Genomic DNA, 19,804 nt, shown 5'->3' with positions numbered 1-19,804 from the left:
TGATACATCTTGATTTTAGTATGATTCTGACACAGTCCCATGTGACATTCTCGTAAGCCAAATTAAGGAAATGTGATCTAGATGAAATTATTATAAGGTGGATGCACAACTGATTGAAAGGCCATACTCAAAGAGGAGTTATCAATATTTTGCTGTCAAACTGGAGGGCATCTCTAATAAGGTCCCACTGGGTCGGTCCTGGGACTGGTTCAATATTGTGTTCAATATTTTCATTAATGACCTGGATAATGGAGTGGAGAGTATAACATTTGCAGATGACACCATGCTGAGAGGTTTTGCTAGCATTTTGGAGGACAGGATGAGAATTCAAAATGACCTTGACAAATAGAAGAATTGGTCTGAATTCAACAAGATGCAATCTGAGAAAGACAAGTGCAAAGTACTTTATGTAGGAAGGAAAAAATCAGATGCACAACTATAGTTTTTTTCCTTTCTGTTTTCAACTCGGAATGACTGTTTTAAAATAAACATGTATCAAAAATTAATTTAAAAAATTCTTACTGCTCCAAACCAACAAATGCATAAAATTATCAATATTTTAATTTGAAACAATCAACACAAACAGTAGAATAATAATTACTGGATCCTTTTTCCCTTTATACCCTTCTTTGCTATTAAACAAATTGGCAAACATTTTTTCTCTGTATTTTTCTAATATTGCATGTGATACTAGCAGCTTCCAATCTTGTGACAATATATTTGTTACTCATGCTCCATCCTGTACAATTCTGATTGGTAAAGAAGGTGCACTCTTTCAAAGGTCTGCACCTTTCAAAATTTTGAATTTAGTGTTCCACTTTACTTCCAAACCATGTCTAAGGTTAGCCAATTGAAGTTATAGTCAGTGCAGCTCCAGGACACAACAGAGGCCTGGCTGTGATGCCAGGCAGCAGTATACAATTCATACATTTCTACTATAACCAAACAGCTGTTGAACAAAATTGATGTTTTTGTCCCTACCTGGGTTTAATATGGCATAGAAAGACTACCCACCTGCCTCTGCAGATTAATATATTTTGGAACTGGAAAATCAAAAATAAAATATTGGGAACAAAAGATGATGTTAAAGTAAATATCTGCATGTTGAGAAAAATGACTTTGACAGTCAATTTTGGCCATTTTGCTTCAGATGATCACCATTATTGTTAGATACTTAACCTTTTCTGCCCATGTTTAGCAAGTGGAAACCCCTTGTTGAAAATCAGAGATGTTCAGGAACAAAATGAGAGGAAGCTAGTCAGGGAATTCACCCTTAATGCTGCAGGGAATAGGGGGAAAAAATCTCTTATGGCTAATTAGTAGCAAGCTGATTGCCAACCAGCTCGGGAAAACCTTAAAAAAAATAGAGAAGATTCATGTATATGCTTATTGATTTATTAATGCTGGTTAAAAGATTATCCCGGAATAAACGGATACACACGTACTCCTGACTGACACGTCATGAAAATTATTTGTATCCCTTGTGTTCCAAAGCATTACTGATCCATTAACTAACATTAGCATTTTCAGAATTTCTTAAAGCAACATCAGCTCTTTCCCCCACATTTTGCTCTTTAATTTTAAGAAGAGTTTTTAAAAATACCATGGCTATAACCCCAACTTTTTTTTTTTTTACCGTTTAAAGAAAACCATACAGAAAAACAAACAAATATTTAGAATCTTTGCCATGGGCCTATATAGATGTGGATTTTGAAAGAGAATGTTTGTAATATCTCAGGATATGGGGAAAAGATTATGGGTGAAAGCCTCACTCCATTGAAATCAATGGGTTCAGGATTTCACCTCATATTTATAAAGGGTTTGGGTTTTTTTGGCAGAAAGGCCAGGCTTTTGTAACTTCGGATCCTGTTATCTGAAAATAATATTCATGTCCTAACCAGATCAACCCTTTCCTTTGGCCTGTGTAGAAGAGTTGACTCTATGGATGTTCCCCCTCATGGCTGGATGTGGCATAGCAGGCCTTCATCTGGTGACTGGTGCTCCAGTTCTGTAGTGGTCTGTCTCTTCTTATGAGTCAGTCTTCTGGCCAAGTCACATTTTGTTCTCCCTTCTTTCAAGGTACCCTGGTCCCAACAACACCTAACATTCCAGTCTCTTCAGCCCCTCTTTCTGGGGGCTACTAAGACCATAGCTCTTCACCCAAGATCTTCATTATTACCACTCAATGAAATCTCTACTCATGTCTTACTCCAATGTAACTCCTAGAACTTTACTGAACCCTGTTTCAGGCTTGCCATGGTAAGAATGCCTATTGGTACTCTCTCAGTCTCAGCTCTGTCATGTACCCTCTTTCATGCCTGCTGCTATGAAAATCACCATCTCCCATACCCTTTGGTTTTGTCTGTACCCAGGGTTTCCCTTGCTTCTAGCAGCCTGCCCTGACACCTTTATTTCCCTGGGTTTCATTTGCTGGTCCAATACACTCCTTCCTCAATGCTTCTTGTTAGGGCCAACCTAATACCTGAAAAGTTATTTTTTGTTCTTATTTCGGAATATGGCCTCTGAAGCTTATTCCTATCTTAGGCCCCTTTAATTCTGACTCCAAGCCTCCCAAGTTTCCCTCAGCCATTAGCCCAAGAGAGGAAACTCCCAGCTTCCTTTCACCTGGGTCACCTTCCTGGCATTCTCCAACTGCCTGGTGCTCACTCTTTTATGATGACTCATCTGAGTTTGATCTCCATTTAAGTCTAACACCCCTCTAAGTGCTATCCAGTGGCCTAATTTTTACAGGTTCTCATTAACCTCTGGGTAAGCAATGTGGAGTTTATACACCCCATCACAGCTTGCCAGAAAAAAAATGTGCCACATGAAAGAGCACTTTGAACAACTGATGACTTCTTACAATACTTTGGGTTGAATGTATCTTGGCCAAAATAAGAGAGGGCCCTGGCACTAAATACAATTAGCAAGCAGAGCAGGACGTGCTGTACTTGCGGTACTTTCAGATTCAAAGGTAAAGTGCCTGCTTTGCTCTCATGGGAGGAAGAGGCCAACCTGAAACACAGCTGACAAATCCTCATGGATACATTTGCCATTGCCAACTGCATGTCAGAGATGATTAGTGAGACAGAAAAGAAAACCTTCTCCTCTGACATCAGGGGGCAGGTAGAGGAGAGTACGACAAAATCTTAAAAACATCAACCCTCCAATGAGGAAGGGTTGCTACCACAGTCTACTTTTAGTATCTTCCTTCATCGGCATTACACTTTCTGAAAAGAGTTTTTCAAGGACTGTCAGCCTGGACTGTGGTTTGAGGAAGATGACTAATCAGAGTACAGAAGCAGAGGAACCTGCTGCCAGCTTCTGAATGGTGGCATGAGTCTGTTTGGAAAACAAGCAGAGGTATCCTGCCAGGCTATTCATTTGGGACCTCTAATCCCACCCCTTCTGAGGGAGCAGGCGTCTCTAGTTGCTTCTCAGGAGCCAGTCTGGTATAGTTTTCCATACTAGGAACATATATCTGTTGCCCTTGTCCCCGAAGAATTCTGTCAGGTTGTGTTTGCCAACAAGGAGGAAAATGCCTAGTCTCATTGGAAGGGAGGAGGAAGACTGGAGATCATCTGGGAGGGAGCTGCTGGAGTGCCAGAAATTCTTGCCAGTTAGTTGGTCTGTCTACCTGATTCTCAGGAAATAGGAAGAGCAGCCCATCTATTGGATTATTGTGTTGTTACCAGATACCAGCTTTAATACACACACTCTAATACACAAACAATATATAAAATAGGATTTTAATAATATCTTATCCTGTATCTCTTCATCATTATCATGTTTTTATCATGTGCCAACAGTGTACTCAGTGATGTTAAAAATGTATAAAAGACACAGTCCTGCCTGAATGAGCATGCAATCTGGAGCAGATAAAAATAGTTTAGACACATTGGGCTTAGACACATTTATCCCCATGTAAATCCAGTGAAGACAGTGGCATTGCATGAGTATAATTGAGGACAGAACTTGGCCTAATAGGCCAATATTTTCTGAAAGTGACTAGTGATTTTGGATGCCTCCATTTTTGGGTGTCCAGTCTGAGACACCTTAAGGGGGCGGGGGGGGGGGGGGTCTGTTTTTTCAGAAGGCAGGCATTCAGCACTTTCTGAAAATTAGGCTCCTTTAAAGTGTCTCAGGTTGGGTACTGAAAAACGGAGGCACCCACACTCACTAGTCACTTTTGAAAATCTTGGCTATCTAATATAAAAGGTACCTGACTGCGTCAGTTAATGAGAGCAATCTTGCTAAAGGCACTGCTGAAATTCTCTCTCTTTTCATTAGCATCGCACTGTTTTCCTTAACTCCTTCACTACAGCCAGTTATCCTTCAGTAGTAGCGTAAAGACACATTACCAACCTGTTTAAGCCCCAAATTTGACTTACCTTAACAACATAATGAATGGACTTGGGGAAAATCAACTGAATGTTAAGTATCTAATTTTAATTAACTGACTGCAGAGGAATTTAAACCAAATAAGCACATTCTGGAGCCTACTAAAAAGCATGTTTTACGCTCTTTCTGCTGCCTCTGCAGAACCAGTCAAGCACTGCTCCTCCGAGCTGAGCCAACATCATTGATACTGCTGCTGCTGCACAAAGATGTCTTGACACTAGCTAAGTGTATGCTGCTGTTTAGCAAGACAATCATGTTAATTTCATCTCCATTCAAAACACAGGAAAAATCAAAGCTTGCAAATGAAAATAATTGGACATATAATTGTATTTTCATGTACCTTATTACAAACACCATAGGGCAATAGAATACTGCGATGAAGCAGAGGAACTGCCCACCATCATGGAAGGGGTTGAAGAGAGCCTTTGGGCCCACCTAGCCTTGCCCCATCATACCTGCAGTCAATGCCAGGCCTGGAGGGAAGAGAAAAGGAAGGAGCCTGGTTCAGTTTCGGGCTAGCTGCCTCCCTGCCTGAGGGGAAGGATCACTAGCTTGCCAGCCAAGGCAGCTACCAGTAACCAAGCACTGTCTTCCTGGCCAGAGGAGACAGTGGGAGGCACCGAGGAGTACCCAGCCTAAAAGGATCCTGGATGACCAAAGTTCAGAGACCATCTGGGGTTTTGACCCCAGCAAACTTACAGCTGCCCAACCTGGAGGAACCTGAAACCTCAACAGGACCCCACCCAGGGTCCACTAATAGAGACAAACCACCACAGGAACTTGGACTATAGGGGCCATGCCCCAAACTAAATGGACAGCGATAGGAAGTAGCCCAAGGCAGAGAACGTAGTCTTCCTATGAAGACTGAGGCACCTCGACTAGAGAAGCAGGGGACTGGAAATCAAGTACTCAGACCACTAGGCCCCTGTTACAAATACATTAGTGTATCTGTATTATAATATTATCTTTCATGAAGTTGATCAAATATCATAATATCCTTATGATCCCTCTATACTAGAATGTCAAGGCAGGACTCATGTTAAAACTCGGTTTTCCTTAAAATATTTATGTAATGTACTTTAGAATAATTACCTTTGCAGGCTTACTTGTCATAGTCCCTGTATTTTGGACTCTTCACTGAACTTTTCATTTCACAGCTTCTAAAGAGGTCTCTAGATTCTTCACAACATATTGTGGTTATGATTATCACTTCACCCGCCCTTCTACCAATGCATTTGCTTTCATTATCCTTGCTGTTTTCATCAGCCTCAAAATTCTCTCTGAAGTGACACAGAAGCAGGGAATACAGAGAACACACGATACAATATTAAGCACATTAATAGAAGTGCCATAACATATTTCAAACAAGGAACTGCACTTCTCCTCTAGAGTCGACTTTGAAAGTATCACTTTATCTTTCCTAGCTAGGAATGCCTTGAACTCCTCCATCACTCCTATGGGTTCCTCTGAATTACAGAGGTAAAATACTCTAAAAAGGGAAATGTACTTACACACACACCAGCATTGATAATTTTCATATTATGTATTTAATCAATGCATAGCAAGAGTTCACACAGGAGAGAGATTAATATAAAGATTGTATTTGTCAAAGGACAAGAGTTAAGACTGTACAAAAGAACATGACTTTGAAATAAATCTTGTAAAGACAAACTGAGTCTACTCCTTAAAATGATTGTATTTTCCCCAACAGGTAAACCAGTAGCAGATGGGTATGTGACAAAAAAATTCACCTCAATCTGTTGAGATTTAAGAGAATGCTTTATTCAGCTTTTTTTTCCTATTGATTAGTTGGAATTTCTCCATATAGTATTTTTATTCTTCCTATGCCAATAAGAGAAAGCATGAAGAGTAAAGATGGGCTATATAAGGTTTGTCAAAATGCAGGAACTATTATTTTGGAGGAATTGTTTAGATGCCCATGGCTAGGTTGTCAGCACTATTATCAGGCCAGGTGTATTTGTGTACGATATATTTTATTACATGTACAAAAACATACATTAAAAGAACACTATCAAGGTTGTAAAGTCAAGCACTCAAAAGTTAGGAAATGCCAGAATTAAGGTTACTTGTACAACCTTAATCCAGCCCCTTGTGCATATGCATTATGAGACATATTTTACATGATAACTTACTACTTTTTTCCCAAAGGACCCAGTACCAGAGAAACCCCATTTTGAAGTCCCCAGACTCCATCTTGTATCCCTGGCCTCCATTTTAAATAAGCAAAAGTCACTCCACCATTAGATGAACACTGTAGGTCACATAGCACTGAAATTAGCAGGGGAGAAATTGGCAGGGAAAGCAGTGGTGAGATAATTGTTGACCACAAGGCTGGGCACCTTTTGAGTTCATTAGAGAGGATGGTGCAAAGTAGCATGAACACCTGCAATGAGACAGTTGTTGATCATGAGACTGGGTACATTTTAAAATATGTTGCAAAATGGCAAATAATGAGGTAATTAGAACATGAGTACTTGGGGCACCTTAGAGACTAATACATTTATTTGAGCATAAGCTTTCTTGGGCTACAGGCCACTTCATCGGATGCATAGAATGGAACAAACAGAAAGAAGATATTTATACATACAGAGAACATGAAAAGGTGGAAGTAGCCATGCCAATTGTAAGAGGCCAATCAATTGAGATGAGCTATCATCAGCAGGAGAAAAAAAAAACTTTTGAAGTGATAATTGAGATGACCCATTGAAGGATAACTTAACTTGGGGAAATAGATTCAATTAGTGTAATGACCCAACCATTCCCAGTCTCTGTTTAAACCTAAGTTAATTGTATCTAATTTGCATATTAATTCAAGTTCAGCAGTCTCTCTTTGGAGTCTGTTTTTGAAGTTTTTTTGTTGCAAAATTGCCACATTCAAGTCTGTCACTGAGTGGTTAGAGAGGTTGAAGTGTTCTTCCACTGGTTTTTGAATGTTATGATTCCTGATGTCAGATTTGTGTCCATTTATTCTTTTGCGTAGAGACTGTCCGGTTTGGCTAATGTATTTGACAGAGGGGCCTTGCTGGCACATGATGGCATATATCATGTTGGTAGATGTGCAGGTGAACGAGCCCCTGATGGCGTGGCTGATGTGATTAGGTCCTATGATGGTGTCACTTGAATAGATATGTGGACAGAGTTGGCATCAGGCTTTGTTGCAAGGATAGGTTCCTGGGTTAGTGTTTATGTTGTATGGTGTGTGGTTGCTGGTGAGTATTTGCTTCAGGTTGGGAGGCTGTCTGTAAGCGAGGACTGGCCTGTCTCCCAAGATCTGTGAGAGTAAGGGATCATCTTTCAGGATAGGTTGTAGGTCTTTGATGATGCGCTGGAGAGGTTTTAGTTGGGGGCTGAAGGTGACGGCTAGTGGCGTACTGTTATTTTCTTCGTTGGGCCTGTCCTGTAGTAGGTGACTTCTGGGTACTCTTCGGGCTCTGTCAATCTGTTTTTTTCACTTCAGCACGTGGGTATTGTAGTTTTAAGAATGCTTGATAGAGATCTTGTAGGTGTTTATCTCTGTCTGAGGGATTGGAGCAAATGTGGTTGTATCTTAGAGCTTGGCTGTAGACAATGGATCATGTGATGTGTCCTGGATGGAAGCTGGAGGCATGTAGGTAAGTATAGCGGTCAGTAGGTTTCCAGTATAGGGTGGTGTTTATGTGACCATCGCTTATTAGCACAGTAGTGTCTAGGAAATGGACCGCTTGTGTGGATTGGTCTAGGCTGAGGTTGATGGTGGGATGGAAATTGTTAAAATCATGGTGGAATTCCTCAAGGGCTTCTTTTCCATGGGTCCAGATGATGAAGATGTCATCAATGTAGCGCAAGTACAGTAGGGGCGTTAGGGGACGAGAGCTAAGGAAGCGTTGTTCTAAGTCAGCCATAAAAATGTTGGCATACTGTGGGGCTATGCAGGTACCCATAGCAGTGCCGCTGACTTGAAGGTATATATTGTCCCCAAATGTGAAACAGTTGTGGGTGAGGACAAAGTCACAAAGTTCAGCCACCAGGTTTGCCGTGATATTATCGGGGATACTATTCCTGATGGCTTGTAGTTCATCTTTGTGTGGAATGTTGGTGCAGAGGGCTTCTACATCCAGAGTGGCCAGGATGGTGTTTTCTGGAAGATCACCGATGGATTGTAGTTTCCTCAGGAAGTCAGTGGTGTCTCGAAGATAGCTGGGAGTGCTGGTAGCGTAGGGCCTGAGGAGAGAGTCCACATAGCCAGACAATCCTGCTGTTAGGGTGCCAATGCTTGAGGTGATGGGGCCTCCAAGATTTCCAGGTTTATGGATCTTGGGTAGCAAACAGAATACACCTGATCGGGGTTCTAGGCATGTGTCTGTACGGATCTGCTCCTATGCTTTTTCAGGGAGTTTCTTGAGCAGATGGTGTACTTTCTTTTGGTAATCATCAGTGGGATCAGAGGATAATGGCCTGTAGAATGTGGAGTTAGAGAGCTGCCTAGCAGCCTCTTGTTCATATTCCAACTTATTCATGATGACGACAGCACCTCCTTTGTCAGCCTTTTTGATTATGATGTCAGAGTTGTTCCTGAGGCTGTTGATGGCGTTGTGTTCAGCATGGCTTAGGTTATGGGGCAAGTGATGCTGCTTTTCCACAATTTCAGCCCGTGCATGTTGACGGAAGCAATCTATGTAGAAGTCCAGTCTGTTGTTTCGACCTTCAGGAGGAGTCCATGCAGATTCCTTCTTATTGTAGTGTTGGTAGGAAGGATTTTGTGGGTTAGTATGTTGTTCAGAGGTGTGTTGGAAGTATTCTTTGAGTTGGAGACGGCGAAAGTAGGATTCTAGGTCACCACAGAACTGTATCACGTTCGTGGGTCTGGGGGGACAAAAGGATAGGCCCTGAGATAGGACAGATTCTTCTGCCCGGCTAAGAAAATAGCTGGAAAGATTAACAATTTTGTTGGGTGGGTTAAGGGAGCTACTGTTGTGGCTCCTTGTGACATGTAGCAGTTTAAACAGTTTAGTGTCCTTTTTCTTTTGTAGAGAAGCAAAGTTTGTGTTGTAAATGGCTTGTCTAGTTTTTGTAAAGTCTATCCATGAGGAAGTTTGTGTGGAAGGTTGGTTTTTCATGAGTATTCAGTTTTGAGAGCTCAGTCTTAATCTTTCCTTGTTTGCTGTATAGGATGTTGACCAGGTAGTTTCGCAGTTTCTTTGAGAGTGTGTGACACAATCTCTCAGCATAGTCTGTGTGATATGTAGATTGTAATGGATTTTTTACCTTTAGTCCTTTTGGTATGATGTCCATATGTTTTCATTTGGAAAGGAAGATGATGTCTGTCTATATCTGTACGAGTTTTTTCATTAATTGGTGGATTTCCACTCCATATGGCTAAATGCAGTGCCTTGCATAATGACAGGTTTCAGAGTAGCAGCTGTGTTAGTCTGTATCCGCAAAATGAGGTAATTGTTGATCAGGAAACTAGGTATGTTTGAAACAAATGTTGCAAGTGGCATGTGCTTCTGAGAGGTCTAACAGAAAGATATTAGCAAAAGCAAGCAAAGCGACATGTTGATCAAGCCTGTCAGAAGAGGATATAAGGAGACACAGAGGACATCAGTGTATTCTGTTTGTTTGCTTTGCCCATTTGGTACTGTCCACCCAGTCCAGAAAAGAGGAGAAAAGGAAAACCAAAGAGAAAGACTGTTACCAGGAGCTGTCAGCGGCCTGTGAACAACTGATCGCCGTAAGCAGGATGTAGTCATTTAGCATTACTTCAAACTGTGTGGTAATGAAGTTTGGGATGCTCTTTGGCTTGGGGGATTGGTTTTATAACACCAATAAGGGGATTGTTAGGCTGTTATTGTGTTAGGGATTTGTGTTATTTGTGTTTTAGTTTGTTGTATTAGGGATTCTTATTCTTTGCACCAATAAAGAGGTGGGCTTTTTTTTTTTTTTTTTTTTTTTTTTTAAAAAGAACACTGCTTGTGTCCATCATTTTATCAGAAGGCTATATCTGTGTCGTCTGGGGGGTAACAGCTCTGAGCTATTCTGGGGGAGTTTCTGAATCAGGGAACCCCTGGCAAGCCCAAGATATTCCTTGGCCACCCTGGAGACCCATACCTAATGAGAACAGATTGGTTATAATAGGCACACACGTGGGCTATTTTAAGGGAACCCTTGGCCAACCTGGGAGGGGGTAATAGGTAGGCTATTCTGGGGATACTTAAATCTGTTTTCAGGATAACAGACCCTTCCCTATTTTAAGTATTTTTAGAATATGAGAACAATCATGTTATATTTAGATTGTAAACTCTTTGGGGGGCAGGGACCGTCTTTCTGTTCTTTGTTTGTATAGTGCTAGCACCAGGGGGTCCTGGTTCATAATTGCATTACTGCAATATAAATAAAGTTCCCAGTTGGTGCAAGCACAGATCTGTGGTAGCTTCACACAGTGAAATGCAAATGAAGCCAATGCAGCAGTATCAGGATTCTCAGCTTTTCTCTTTCTGCATTAAAAAAAATGAAGTGAATTTTGGCTCTGGTTTAGTAGTTTTGCCCTGAATGATGGCTCAGAGTTTTACCTTGTCATTTCTCCTCAGTGTCCAATTCCAAATTTAGTGCTGCACACAGATTATCATGAAGAAAATCTATTCCTTCCTTGAAGTAGCCACCAAGGACTCTGTCCATTGAAAATCAAATTTTGTGAGGTATTTTCTTTTGTGATAAATAAATAAATAAAGATATCCTATCTCCTAGAACTGGAAGGGACCTTGAAAGGTCATCGAGTCCAGCCCCCTGGCTTCACTAGCAGGACCAAGTACCCATTTTGCCCCAGATTCCTAAGTGGCCCCCTCAAGGATTGAACTCACAACCCTGGGTTTAGCAGGCCAATGCTCAAACCACTGAGCTATCCCTCCCCACTGGAAACTGTGATGCTGTAATCATCCTATCACTTGATATATGGAGTACTCCTTTCATTAGCCCTCATCAATACCTGTTTCTGATTGCACAGATACTGTGATTTTTTTTATTATTAATATTAATTTGAGATTTATGGACAACACAGATGACATCCCCTTGCTTTCTGCTGTAACTGATGGTATTTCCCATGTATGTAATGGATGTATATAATGGAAGACATAGAATTTATCTGTCTGAAATGAAAATTCCACAACATGAAGAAAAAGGAAGGAAAACTTGCAATATCTACCTCCTGGGCAAATGCAAGAAACAAGTCATCACCCCAGAGGTCTCACTATCTTTAACCCTCTGACTACCACATACAACTCCAACTGTGCTGAACATCTCTGCAGACAGACTTCAGAGAAACTACTGCACAGAAGTTGGTCCAATAAAAGATTTTACCTCACCCACCTTGTCTCTCAGTATTTCCCATGTCAGTTTCCACATTCCTCAGTCAGTGAGCCATGCCAGGCCAAGCTGAAGAGTATGATCAAGGATAGATTGAACTGTGCAATTGGCAGTTCCAAAGTGCCTATTCCTATAGTTGATAAGCACTGTACATGTGTTAAAAACACAACGAGAGCTGCTTGGGGTGGTTAGTTCTTCTCTAGGTATAAATTAAAGCCTGTAATTTTGACTGTGATGTCACATCTCCATCCTATACTAGGTTTAATCATTAGCTGTTATTTCTGACCAGAAATTTTCCTTCATTCTTGTAATTTTGGTGACTTGATTAAAATATTTTTCTCTTAGTGTGATATGCAGGTGGGGAAGAAGAATTCTTTCCAACTTCCTTTAGGAGCATTTTCCAGAGAATAGGACTTTTGAGAAGGTACAACCTTTACACTTTAAAGTTTATATCTGGATTCTAATAAACACACACTGTGTGCTAATGATCAATGCTACTGTGTTGGGCTCCTAAAGGAAAGGGATCAGTGAGACAATATATGCCTAACTCATTGAAGACTTTGTAAATCAATATCAGAATCATGAAGTAGACCAGGTAGTGTACAAGTATGCCAAGTCATGATGTGAAGTGTCCTGCTCAGCTCATTCTGGGGTTTCATAAGGAAAAAATTATTAGAAAAAAGATTCTGTGTATGATTTCATTAAAAATGTTCACCAATTTCACCCATCTCTACAATATGTGGTAAGAACAATCGTTGCGTTACAAACAGTTAGCCTCACAGTTTCCTGTGAGGTAGACAAGTAATATTACAGCACTTTGATAAATGAGTAAACTGAGAGAACAAGAAGTTGTGAAGTGTTCAAGATTACATGTTGAATCAATGGCAGAGCCGGAATTAAAACATAGGAATCCTGACTCCCAGTCTGCTGCTCTAATCACTTACTGTTCCTGAAGAGAAGAGGAAAGGCAGGAGACATGTTGTAAGAAAAACTATTCTCCCATTTGTGTTGACCTGACTGCATCTAGAAAATACTGGAGCCTGCTATGAGATTTTCATTCCATTATATGGACCAGAAATTCAGACAAACATTTACCTTTTGAATTTGGCACCGTCTGGTACCACATGCTCCCCTCTGATAAACCCTCCTCCAAACATACCTTTTCAAGGAACTTTATGAACCATGGTTATACAGCAAACACACTATGTAACATTTAAGGTGGATGTAATACAGACCTAAGCTGTTTAATGATCTTGTTGTCATCCATGTCTTCCTCTCCCTCAAATGCTTTTTGGGATCAAGCTAGTGTACTAACAATAGAAATGTAGCAATAGTTGCATAAGATGGAGTGGTAGCTGGCCTATACCCATTTTAGACACTAGATACATACTTGGGGAGCTGGCCTCTCCTGCTGCTTGCCACACCGTGGCTACATTTTCATTTTTAGACCACTAGCTTCCTCACAGCTAGTGCAGGTATGTCTCCTTGAGCCAGAAAGTACACCTTCCGGCTGCAGTGTAGACATAGCCTGAGTCTTTCTGTGCCTCATTTCTTCATCTGTAAAATGGAAAAACAGCACAGGGTGTTGTGAGGATAAATGCATTAAAGACGGTGAGGCACTCAAATACTACAGTAAGCGTTGAGGAATACTTATAAGTATCTAAGATAGATAGGCATACATACCTAGCTAAACAGGATAGATTTGACAAATAAATAAACACTTTACCTTATTTATTTTGTAAAGTGCTGCTTTGATGATGCTATGTAAATAAAAAATATTATTGAGAACCAAACCAAATCTCTCAGCCTTTGAAGTTGGCCCATCACTCATAATATTTCATACATTTTAAGAAGCATGAATAAGAGGAGTTTACCTTGAATAAATGCTTTAAAATGAATGCTTGAAACACCTGTATTTCTCTCCATTGATGCTCATGGGAAACTGGGGGGAGAAACAGTCATTTCTGAAATCTTATCAGTAACTTTATTGCAATGTTAATATTTAATAAAGTGCTAGTTAAAAGATAACTGAGATTGTAAAATTGTTCACTCTGTGCCAAGCCAGGGAAGAGGATTTGTTTTTTAAACAGCCAGCATGGCTCATGATGAATCTTTATATTTTTCCTAAAGCCAGAACCTCTTCAGCAGTTAACCTATCTTTTTGGCTTTTTCCTAAGCACCAAAAGCTTTCCAGGAATGCTACAGTCCCAACAAAAGGGCTATACTAAAGCAGCCTCTACCATCTAACCTTATTAAACAGATTCTTAGTGTCAGGGACATCTCTTATGATTTTGTTTTTTATGTTAAGAGAGTAGTAGTCATCTGGACCCAAATTCGTTGGTGATTATTTGGCTGCTTTTGAGAGGTGTTGCATTTTTTCCCCTTAACCTTGGCATTTACTTTTACATTCTAGATTCAGTTGGGAGACCATCATGAAACATTTTAATTTGAGCAATAAAAAGTATTCTTATTCTGTTACAACACTTCACAGATAGGAAGTTGTACTGATGTATGACCAAAGTTTTAGTTCAATCATTATAAAAATGAAGGATTAGAAATTCACATGTTCAGGGCTTACCTGTTTGTTGATAAGAAATTGATAATACTAACATTGCCTAAGACTAAACTTTCTTTGGGGCTGAGAGAAATGGGAAGGCAGAATAAGGGGAGTCTTATATAGAACCTCTCTTTTCTAATCTACAGGCTGCATCCTGCTACCTAGCATCAGTTCTATAGCCTGGGAGAATTTTTTGTTTCCCATCTCAATCATCCAAAAATATAAAATTTTATTTAGATAAATATTGACCTCAACAATTAAATTAAAATTCCAATATAATGGAATTGCTAATCTTATTTTGCATATCTGTGACTTCTACCCGAATATGCATCAGTTTTAAGCAAGCATTTTTAAATGGATTCCATTTTTATCCAATTCTTTCATAGAGAATTAAATGAAAAAAAAAAAACCTATGCTAAGGGTGGTTCAGTGAGGGAATAATATATTTACTTAGTCTTTCACCTTGATACATTCTTCTGTAAGTGGGTATTTTCTCTGCTGCCCCCATCTCTCTCTCTCTCTCTCTCTCTAAAATACGCCCTTTTAATGCATAGAATAATTAGTCTAATTCTAGACAGATTTAATCCAGGACATATTTTGGAGGGTAGGTAGACCTAGCCTTAGCTAGCTACATTAGTTGTCCAGTTCTGCTTTTGTGTGTACAAATCAGCATCAGGGGCCTTTAAATTAACTGCAGCACATTTTTAATTCCCTTCCATCACATTCTGTGATTAAGGGGGAATGGAAGGATACTACACAATTCATGGGAACTGGATATTATCTATCAGAGAGACTAATAATGGGAAATTGCAATTTTCATTTCTAAGATGCTGGTTCTAATCCAGCCTGAAAGTCATTACTATCTGTTAGCTGTTCAACACCCTACATGAAATAAATGGATGGTTTCTATCTAGTCCTACAAACAGGTATGAGCAAGTAAATTAGCAGCCTAGCTGACAGTCTCCCTAGGAGAGCCAAGGCTTAATTGGCATGGCAAGTTAACTACCCTCTGACTTCAAAGGTTTTCCTCTGCATCAAGGCTTTGGCACAGGGATGGGTGAGTGGAGGAAGACTGTGTTCATGTGTGCTGTGCCTGTTCTATGCATAAGGAGCGGTCTTCAGTCTCTAGGGCTATCTATAATCATTTTCATGAACACTAAGTTTATTTCAGTGTATATAATTCCTACTTTCTTCCTTTTATCAAGATTTCTAATATTTTTGTTTGTAATTTGAGAGCAGGTCACTGTGCTGCCTTATGTGATATTTTGCTTTGAGAAGCCCAGCACTGTGCAATGTGGAACAAAAACAAATCCAAGCATTAGGATGACAAACTGCAGGGGCCATTCTTTTCAATGGTATGTTCAATTTGCTTCTAATGAAAAATATGGCACAGAACCACTTTCATTCTCTCATAGAAGAAAAGAAATCCTGAATTGCGCAACTGCTAGAGGAAAAGGGAAAAACAATATGCAAATAAGTAACAGCAACAGATTGAAGTCTAAACCGGTGAATCCTCTCTCCCTTACCTACCTCTTTCCTTACAGAGAGGAAGTGGGTAAGGTGATATCTTTTATTAGACCAACTTGTGTTGGTGAGAGACACAAGCCTGGTCTACACTACAGAGTTAGGTCGATGATTTCCAATTTACAATACTAGTAATTACATTCTGCTTAATTAAAATCCTACTGTAATTTCGATTAAACAAGCAATTCCTCACTTTCTCTTTTAAAATATTTTGCTTTGTGTTGTGAAAAACAGCCACTATAGATTAAATTATTCACATATATGAAAAGTCTACACCAGGGGTCGGCAACGTTTGGCGCGGGCGAGGGATGTGCTGGCCACGGCTTCCCGAAGCCCCCATTGGCCTGGGACGGCGAACCGCGGCCAGTGTGAGTCACGATCGGCCGAACCTGCCGTGTCAGCAGGTAAATAAACTGGCCCGGCCCACTAGGGTGCTTACCCTGGCGAGCCGCGTGCCGAACGTTGCCGACCCCCGATCTACACTTTTGTGCTCAGGTAAACATTGATGTTCATTGACTTAATGTCAATTTAAGTACCCAGATGTGGGATATGAGTATCCTCTTTAGGAGATCACATTTAAAAATTGGATCCACAATATGTAGCTCACTTTGGAATATATCTGGATTAAGAAGGGAAGTAAATACAGTGAATTAAATATATTAATTTTTATAATTGTCATTCTGTCTGGAGTGGCTCCCGACCATGAGTGCCAACCTCAGGGCAGGATGTTAAGAAGCAGGGCAGAGACCTCAAACTGGTTGTATGTTCTATAATTATACTTCACCAACCCAGTAACAAGTGTGAACTCGTAAATCACTATAACAGTCTTACCACGGAGATACAGACAGCCCCCTTGTGCATTCCTGTCTATCTTGCCATTCAGGCAAGCTGAACTTTAGATCATTGGTTTATATACACCAAAGATCACAAAATATTCAGGTAACTCCCAGTCCCAAAGGGCCAGTCACTTACCCCAGTTCAATTTATACCTTAGATCAGTGGTTCTCAAAGCCGGTCCGCTGCTTGTTCAAGGAAAGCCCCTCGTGGGCCGAGCCGGTTTGTTTATCTGCCGCGTCTGCAGGTTCGGCCGATAGTGGCTCCCTTGGCCTGCACCGCTTCCTGCAGCCTCCATTGGCTTGGAGTGGTGAAACTCAAGCCTTGGCAACAGCTGACAGCTGGTCTGCCAGCATCACAATATTAAATATCAGTTCATATTTATAATAGAATCCTACATTTAATCAACTATCAAAATCGATTTATATTTTACAGGAACCATTCTGTAACATTTTGTTCAAAGTTCACTTTGTTAATGGTTTAAATGTATTCGGGTTTGCCTGCCACACACTTCAGGCCATGGCTGTGCTTACAAGAGTCTCCCATGAACATTTTCTCCTTAAGTCTCCAATAAAACCCCTCTCGGAGCTCCTGCTGCACAACTTGCAGACTAGAGGGGAAAGGATTGAGGAATCTATTAATTTAAACAAGGCGGGAGGCAACCCAACTTGGCAAACAATGTTATACTAAGTTCACTTGCTGGAAATGTGCATACTTTGTTTCTGGAAAATAGACTGAATATGCACAGTGTTCAATATGTGAAATTTAGAATGTATATGTGGATAAGCCCTAGGGCAGTGGTTTTCAAACAGCAGGTCTCGACCCAGTACTGGGTCACGGAATGTAAGGCACTGGATTGTGGTGGCTCTGGTCAACATCGCCGACCGGGCCATTAAAAGTCCTGTCAGTGTTGCTTCCTGGCTAAAGCAGGCTAGTCCCTACCTGTTCTGACACTGCGCTGCGCCCCAGAAGCGGCCGGTAGCAGGTCTGGCTCCTAGGCAGGGGGAGGGGGAGCACAGGGCTCTGTGCACTGCCCCTGCCCAGAGCACCAGCCCTGCACACCCACTGGCCAGGAACCGGCTAATGGCAGCTGAGAGGACGGTGCCTGCGGGCAAGAGCTGCGCAAAGCTGCTTGTGTGCCTCTACCTAGGAGCCAGACCTGCTGCTGGCTGCTTCCAGGAAGCAGCATGTTCTGTGGTGCCAGGACAGGCAGGAAGCCTACCTTAACACCCCTTTTGTGCCGCTGACTGGGAGCCGCCCGAGGTAAGCCTGCACCCCAACTCCGTGCCCCAATCCCCTGCCCCAGCCCTGAGCCCCCCCCAACCCGGAGCCCCTTCCAGCACCCCAAACCCCTCATCCCCAGCCCCATTCATGAGCCTGCATCCCAGCCCAGAGCCCTGCCCCCCTCCCATGCCCCATCCCCCTGCCCCAGCCCACAGCCCCTTCCCACATCCTGAACCCCTCATTCCCAGCCCCACCCCGCAGCCCTCACCCCTCTGCCCAAGCCCTGAGCCCTTCCCACACCCCAAACACCTCATCCCCAGCTCCGTTGCGTCATGGGCATCAACAATTTTCTTCAACTGGGTCACCAGAAAAAAGTTTGAAAACCACTGTCCTAGGGCCATTAGAGTCAGAGGGGAAAGAACTCCTTACTCCCTCTGTTGGTAAAAAGGGAAAAGTACTGTCAGAGAACTTCATTTGTATAAACTATCTTCCCACAATCCCACTTGGGGAGTCACCCTAACTAGATATGAACTTGGATTTGGGGAATAGGACCTCAAAGAAGGTAACAAACTCTTACCTTGTGGCAAAGAGCTCATGTCCAAAGTATCAGGACTCTGCTCAGGGTCCTAGGTATTCTTGGCTTCCCTCCCATGAGGGCTTTGTGGCAGGAGAAAACATAAACCGGGGACTTTGCTACGAGAGCCATCACAGAGTATATTGTTGCACAAGACAATGCTGCAGACAGCAACAAAACTAAGAGCATTCCACTGAGGCCCTGCGTACCCAGTTCCTCAATAAAGCTGAATCACTCAGCTGAATTAGGTGGTGATGCCTCTGGGTAAGAACTGGCAAGTAGCTCTCTTGGGATTGGAGACAGACCTGCAAGGAGAAACTTGGACTCTGCTACTCGTTGATCCAAACTATGAGTTTGGTGGATGGGTAAAGTGATGTGGCCAAGGGACTGTCAACTATAGGACATTCTCATTGATAGGTAGAAAGGGAGTTAGTCTACAGCCAAGTTACTGGAAAGGAGTGAGTGGGGTAGTTTACTCTGAAAACACTTAGCACTTGGTACAATCTGGTACTTTCTAATGGTAAGTTTGCTTTTCATAAGTATTTTTATGAGCCTTGGGAATAGGTCACAGCTCTGTTAGGAATGCAGCAGAGTATCCTGATGGGTGAATAGGGTCAAGGCAAGAAAAATCTTCTCTTCATTTTAATGGGAGAATTTTAACAAGAGTGGCTTCCATGAATATTAGCGCTTTAGGCCTCATGCTGTGTTCCTTGCACACCCAAAACTCTCACTTAAGACAATGGGAATTTGGGATATGAAAGAAATATAGGCTATGCACAATTGTACGGGAGGAAAAACTTTATTCGGTCTTACCTTGTGGCCTGAATTTTAACAGGACTGAGTAACTGTTTCTCCCTTTGACTTTGATGCAATTTGTGAGTGTTCAGCAACTCTGAAAATCAGGCTTCTGCACATTTTTTCCAGCCAGTGATATACATGGACAGTAAAATGCACTATTTATACTTCAGTGGCCAAAAAGGGGGGGGGGGAAACCGTCTAATCAGCAAAAAACCCACATTCAGCACAGAGACATGAGGAATTGGGGGGGGGAGGGGAATGGGGGGAAAATAAATTGCTTCATTGCAATAAGCCTGTCTTGCAAGTGATTATTGAAAAGCCAACTGTCATGAAAAGTCTTAATTTATAGTGTTCAAACTGTACTAACTCAGAAGCATTAATCAACATTGCCAAGTTAATGTGTTTTGTCAAACTTCTCACTCTCTTCTGCCAAAGAAGAGCATTTTTGACAAGTGGATTGATTAGCGAGCTAACAGTATTTGATTGAGGGGCGAGCATGTGACAACGTCCTTAAAAGAAGATGTTAGATGTAC

This window comes from Chrysemys picta, chromosome 2, assembly GCF_011386835.1.
Source record: "Chrysemys picta bellii isolate R12L10 chromosome 2, ASM1138683v2, whole genome shotgun sequence".
Taxonomy (NCBI): domain Eukaryota; kingdom Metazoa; phylum Chordata; order Testudines; family Emydidae; genus Chrysemys; species Chrysemys picta.
Note: the sequence above shows the minus strand (reverse complement) of the source record.